Raw genomic sequence first — 7,533 nt, 5'->3', positions numbered from 1 at the left:
AAACAGGACACCAAGTTATATTTAGAGTTTAATCCTAATTTTGTAAAAACCAAAAAATATATAATCCATATAATGTATATGGGTGATATGTGTGTGTCCATACAGAAAAAAAGAGAAACAGAAAGAAGAGATATATCAAAATATTTTGAGGCAAGGGAGGAGCCAGGATATATAGGAGTTTTTGTAAGGAAGCATTAAGCAAACCAACAGAAAGCCCAAACAATCAGGTAATTAAACATCAAAAGATTACTGCTAATTAAAGAAAAACCAGACATCTCAAGTTAATGAACTTAGTGCTTTTCTGTGTATGGGAAGAGTCTAGGCCTAATGAAATAATTCCTTTGATGTGCACCTTAACTATCTAGGGCCATTCTCCTGCTTTTCTTTATCCTGAATCCTCTCAGGGTGCACTTTGGGCGAGGGTGGCTTCAGTGGCTGATGGGGTCATGGCAGCAACATCCTTTGTTTACTGTTGCGGCTCCTCCCTTACCTCTTTGTAACAGTCCCTCAGAGCTATCTTAGAGGCTGTACCTCAGGCTTACGTCCTCAGTAATGCCCCAAGCAAAATATAATTTTCAGCTTTTAGGTTGTGCTTTTTTTTTTTTTTCAGTCCACACTGGATACCTAAAAACATTTTTAAAATTTGAAGATTAATTATTGATTGTAGGGTTTTCATATTTAATTTTATATGAGGAAAATGATTGATATTGGAATTTTCATTTTCTTATGAGGAAAATTATTTACCAAGCAATATAGAGGCACTGAAAAATCAAAAGGGGCTTCCCTGGTGGCGCAGTGGTTGAGAGTCCACCTGCCGATGCAGGGGACGCGGGATCGTACCCCGGTCCGGGAAGATCCCACATGCCATGGAGCGGCTGGGTCCGTGAGCCATGGCCGCTGAGCCTGCGCGTCCAGAGCCTGTGCTCCACCACGGGAGAGGCCACAACAGTGAGAGGCCCGCGTACCGCAAAAAAAAAAAAAAAAGAAAAAAAGAAAAATCGAAAGTATTTTTGGAACAGTTTCAGATTTACAGAAAAATTGCCACAGTACAGAGTTCCCATAAACCCCTACCGATGTCCTGTTATTAACATTTTACATCAGTATGGTACGCATGTTACATTTAATGAATCAATATGGATATAGTGTATTAACTGAAGTTATAGAATCACCCTGAAAATCATACTATGTGACTAATAGTTTCTCTATGGTCGTTTAGTCGATTTTGTCTTGCACATGCTATACTGAATAACAGTGTTCTACTGCCATCTACTGTTCTGAATAATTTTTTTTAATTTGATTCTTAGAATTTTTCATTTATCTATACTTTCATAGCCTTTTAGAGCTGTAACTTTCCCTACGGTTCACTTTTTTAACCACCTCAATAAATAAGTGACTATATTGAGGCTCAGAGAGACCAAGGCTCACAGGTAGCTATTGACACAGCCATTCATCCATTCATGTATTCATCAAACAATTACTTAACACCTGTATTAGAAAAGGTGCTGGGGATACAAGGCGAATAGGAGAATGGTCACTTTCCTCAAGAAACTCACTGTCTAATGGGGACAAGAAAAGGATGATTATAAAACAATCTGATTACTACATATGCTTCAAGTCTTGTGGGAGCACAGGGAAAGGACACATGGTTACCTTAGGTCGGACGCGGGAAGGTAGGGAATATGCCAAGATTCAGGGCCATCTCGTTGGAAGACATGTGGTCTGAAGCAGATCTTAAGAGATCAGCAGGAACTAAATGGGTGAATAGGGCGGGGACTGGGAAGAGAGGAATTCCAGAAATAACGTCAGAAAGAAAGGCAAAAATAGTCCGCTGTATGTGAGAAATTTAAAAGAAGAGCAGAGAGTGTAAAATAACAGAGGTGACAGATGAAGCTGGAGAGGCTCACAGGGGTCAGACCATGGAGGAATTTGTGTGTCACTTTTGGAAATCTCATTTTTGTTTGTTTGTTTGTCTTTTGCGGTACGCGGGCCTCTCACTGTTGTGGCCTCTCCCGTTGCGGAGCACAGGCTCCGGACGCGCAGGCTCAGCGGCCATGGCTCACGGGCCCAGCCGCTCCGCGGCATGTGGTATCCTCCCGAACCAGGGCACGAACCCGCGTCCCCTGCATCGGCAGGGGGACTCTCAACCACTGTGCCACCAGGGAAGCCCTGGAAATCTCATTCTTGATCACAGAGGTGACGGAGCAGCAGTGAAGGGAGCCTGGAGGAGTGTCAGGGTCAGGTTCACATTCAGTTGCATCATGTTAGTAGTCCTGTGGAAGATGGATTAGGGAGGGCGGGCGGTGTCCAGAACTGGAAACACGGAGGGCAGTGAGGAGGCAGCGTGGCAGTAAAGACAAATGAAGTAGAGCAGGAGGAACAGGGATGGAGCAGAGAGTCTGCATTGTAGAAATACTGGGGAGGTAAAGTAGGTGGCAAAGCTTTCAATGCTGCCTATATATTGGATACACAAGAAAGAGTCAAGGATGATCTTGGAGTTTTAATTTCGGTGACCAAGGTGATGGAGATACTGCAGAAAGAAGCTAATGGTTTAGGGAAGAGAGGGCCATTTGAACTCTGCACAGGTTGAGGTTAAATTGTCTGAGGGAGAATCCAGGTCGTGCCACCTTGCTGGAAGTTGGTCTAAAGGTCTGAAGCACAGAGGAAAAGTATGCACTGGAGACGTGTATTTTCAAGTCATGAGTATGTAGGTAGGGGTTGAAATCATGAAAGTGGATGATGTAACTCAAAGCAAATGTATGGAAGGAACAGAAGAGTGGTGAAAGGAAAGAAGCCCAGAGAACGCAACCCTGGATGAAGGCAGGGGCAGAGGAAGACTAGCACAGTAAGGACACAGGGAGGGGGTGGATGGAGAGCTAGCGTGAAAGAAAAAGACATCTCTGACAGCTGGTAGTTGGCCTGGCAACCAATGTCTAGGCTATGACGATCCAATGCCGAGCATAACTAATTTCACAGACTATTAACACCAGACAAGGTTACTCTGTAATTGTGGTAGCACAAGACAAAAACAAGCCCACTCCATAATTAGATTTGAATGCAGAAAAAACAAAAACACCATGCAATTCTTCCTGAAATAATGTAACTCAGAACAAAACACCCACTTCCTTGAATCCTCTTCAAAATCACCCAATAGAAGCCTAAATCTTATTACTAGCCCCCCCAACACCCCCTCACTGAGACATCCTCATGGGGTACAGCCTCCCTAGCTGCAATGAGTCAGTAAATCTAACTTTATTTGACTATCAGTGTGTTCCTGGTGGTCTTTGGAATGGCACTGGAATTTAACATCTTTTTTTTTTTGCGGTCCGTGGGCCTCTCACTGTTGTGGCCTCTCCCGTTGCGGAGCACAGGCTCTGGACGCACAGGCTCAGCGGCCATGGCTCACGGGCCTAGCCGCTCCGCGGCATGTGGGATCTTCCTGGACCAGGGCACGAACCCGTGTCCCTGCATTGGCAGGCTTACTCTCAACCACTGTGCCACCAGGGAAGACCCTAACATCTTTACAGAAGCCAAGAGAGTAGAAAGCTTCATGGAGGGAGATATTAAAGTATCTATTGCCACAAAGAGGCCAATGATATCCATTGAATTTGGCAATAGCTTACTGGTGACCTTTGTGAGAGCAGTTTTAGTAGGATATTAGGAGTAGATGCAGTGGTGTGCTCTTACTAGCTTGAGACAAATGATTATATATATTCTTCCTAACTCTGTGTTCAGGGACATCAAATTGGTAGCTGGAAATCAGCCATGGGAGAGTAGCTACCCCATAGAAATTGGCAAATACTATATGTCAAGGATTTTTTTTTTTCTTCAGAGAGTTGGTTGTTAAACTTTGGCCATCACATCACTAGGTAGAAGGAAAATTACAGTTGGCTGAGGAAGGAAAATGGAGAGAGAGAGAGTAGCGATAATTGAAAGGTTGCATAAGCCAGGGAGAAGAGATTGGATGAGGATTAGAGGGGAAATACAGGGTCAGCAAGAACCAGAACTCAGACTACCTGATTTTCTGTTCAGTGCTTCTTTTACCATCACCTCTTTACCGCACTGCTGTCAGTTTGGTTTACTAGTGAGGACGTGACAACTTACACGGGGGTCATTTCACTACAGCTTGGGAGAGAACTGGCAGTGGTTTGGATGCTTTTGAGGGCAAGGAGAGGAGAGAAAGAAGGAAACTTCTGGAGGAATATCTCCCAAACTCTAATGAGTGGCTGTTATAAACAGTACTGTCTCTGGTGTCAAGCTGGGTGGCGTGTGGCTTTGCCACTCAGGGACTGTGTGCTCTTGAGAAAGCTTCTTAACTTCTTTGTGCCCCAGTCTTATCATCTATATGCAGGCGATAGTGGTACACACCTCATTGGGTGGGTGTGAAAAACTTACTGGCACATAGCAAACTCCCAGCAAATGTGAGTCAGCTATTATTATTACTGTTACTTTTTCTGGACAGGAGGGTAAAACAACTAAAAATTTTCACTTTAAAATGATATATTTATGTATTTTTGTTTATAACACTCATTGCTTTTATAACCATAAAACCCCCAGATTTATAAAAATAGAAACTTTTTTCAGTAACAATTTACGTTGTTGAGTGTTCTGCAATCCACATATTATCCAGTAGGGGGCGCTATTTAACCGTCTAGTATCCGCTATAATCCATCATTTCAGGAATATGGCTGGGTGAATGATTGCATTGTCTATGGTAATTATTTACTGTTAATATTCATACATAGAATTTGCCCCTTACAAACATGAAAAGCCCCATTTCCAGCCTCATTAAAATGGAAAACCTATGTGAAAATCATCATCATCATCATCATAATCATCATCACCAACACTTTTGTTGCAGCTTACTAAGTGTGGGCATTATCCTGAGCATTTTACATATATTAGCTCTTTTGATACTTATTACAATGCTGTGGGGTGGGCACCATCCATTCTATAGATGAGGAGACTGAGGCACAGAGAAGTTAAGTGGCCCAACGTCACACAGCTAGTATGAGAAAGGATCTGAACCTGAGCTATCTGGTTCCACAGTCTCGGAATCACGTGTGAGGTATGTTATTGTTGCAACCCAACCAGGGTCAGTTTGGGTCTCTTCCAGAAATTCTGAAGAGTACTTTCCTTGCTTTCACTTCAGCATTAATGAGCTCTATTCCTCAAATCTACTGAAACAAGACAAAGAAATCACATCTCATCCAAAATTATCTGAAGATGCTAAGACACCAATGAAACTCTCAATTTGTTTGAAATCACTTTGCCTGCAATCGGTACTTTATTTGATTTGTAAGAATATGATTTTTCGTCACAAATATATTATACAGCTAATAAAACAAATATTTTCATTACTTTTGAAAACTGAGAGCATTTTCTTCACACAGTCTACACCGTATGCAGTTAACTCTCGGCAGAATAGCCCCTCGTGCTATTTAAAAAAAAAATAATTAATTTTTTTTTGCTGTGTTGGGTCTTCGTTGTTGCACGTGGGCTTTCTCTAGTTGCAGGCAGCAGGGGCAACTCTTTGTTGAGGTGCGCGGGCTTCTCACTGCGGTGGCTTCTCTTATTGCGGAGAATGGAGTCTAGGCATGCAGGCTTCAGTAGCTGGAGCATGTGAGCTCAGTAGTTGTGGCTCACGGGCTCTGGAGCGCAAGCTCAGTAGTTGTGGCGCACGGGCTTAATTGCTCTGCGGCATGTGGGATCTTCCCGGACCAGGGATTGAACCCATGTCCCCTGCATTGGCAGGTGGATTCCTAACCACTGCACCACCAGGGAAGCCCCTTTGTGTTACTTTTGAAAGTGAAAATTTTTGTTTTTAATGAAAATATGTGAAGCTGGTTTATGTAAAATGAAGGCTGGGGAAATTATTTCAGGTGGTTTCAGACACTAACTTTCTCAGTAATTTTATTTTATTCATCCTCAAAAATTGCCAGAGAACTGCATAACACAAAATATAGTATTTTGTTTCTATTGAGAATACCAAACTGAAATATAGGAGACTAAATTTTAAACACTGCTAAATATTTCCCACTTCTTTCATTTTAAATTAATGGGAAAAGTAAGGGATTCACATCTGAGAAATGCAAATCAAACCCACAGTGAGATATTTCCTCATGCCTGTCAGAATGGCTATCAAGGATAACAAATGTTTGTGAGGATGTGCAGAAAAGGGAACCCTCCTACACTGTTGGTGGAAAAGTAAATTGGTATAGCCACTATGGAAAACAGTATGGAGATTCCTCAAAAAACTAAAAATAGAACTATCATACGAGTCAGCAATTCCACTCCTGGGAATGTATCTGAAGAAAAGGAAAACACTAATTCAAAAAGATACATGCACTCCAATGTTCACTGCAGCATTATTTACAATATCCAAGATATGAAAGCAACGTAGTGTCCATCAACAGATGAATGAATAAAGATGTGGGGTGTATATATATATATATATATATATATATATATATATATATATATATATATATATATAATATTAAAAAAGAATGAAATTTTGCCATTTGTAACAACATGGATGAACTTGGAGGGTATTATGCTTAGTGAAATAGGTCAGAGAAAGACAAAGACTATATAACTTATATGTGGAATCTAAAGAAATAAAACGAAACAATAAAACAAAACAGAGAGACTCACAGATATAGAGAACCAACTAGTGGTTACCAGTGGGAAGAGGGAAGGGGGAGGGGCAAGATGGGGTAGTGGATTAAGAGGTACAAACTTCTATGTATAAAATAAATAAGCTACAAGGATATATTGTACAGCACAGGGAATATAGCCAATATTTTATAATAATTTTAAATGGAATATAATCTATAAAAATACTGACTCACTATGCTGTACACCTGAAACTAACAGAATATTGTAAATCTTCAATTAAATAAAAAGGAAAAGTGATTCAGAATAAATCTTTGGAAGTACAAGGTAAGATATGACCCTCATCGGATATTCTTCACGCTTTGCCCAAGGCCATGGCGGTGCGGACATTGAGAACTTGTTTCTCCTCAGTCACCCTCCCATCCACACCTGAGGAGTCATGGTGGTGACAGAAGCAGGGCCAGGACACAGGAGGTGGGGCTTTAGGTGCTGGTTGCATGCTGACATGACATATGATTTTTATTTGGAGAAACCTCAAAACAGGAAATGAAAAGGGTAGATGCAGCGGGATCTAAATAGGTAAGAGATTTGTGGTAGGGAGTGGACTGTGGCAAAGAGGACCTGAATTTATCTGGAGAAGCCGGGTGGAGCGCTTCTAGGACGGAAATGAGCATTTGTTAATTTCAGTGTGTTCACGCATAAAATGTTTATAGCGTCCCCCTTGAGACCCAGACACAGTGCTGGACACCAGGGATACACAGATTAATAAAACATGGTCTTTCTGTCAAAGAGTTGGCACCCGAGTGGGGAAGGTGGGGATGTAAGCAGTGAGGAGTCTGAAGCAGCCATGGTACAAGGTACAAAGGTGGACCCCAGCAGGAATCGCCCAGCCCTGCCGGCGAGGGTCAGGGACCGGCT

The sequence above is a fragment of the Grampus griseus genome (genome assembly GCF_964374135.1).
Source record: "Grampus griseus genome assembly, chromosome: 13".
NCBI lineage: Eukaryota > Metazoa > Chordata > Mammalia > Artiodactyla > Delphinidae > Grampus > Grampus griseus.
Note: the sequence above shows the minus strand (reverse complement) of the source record.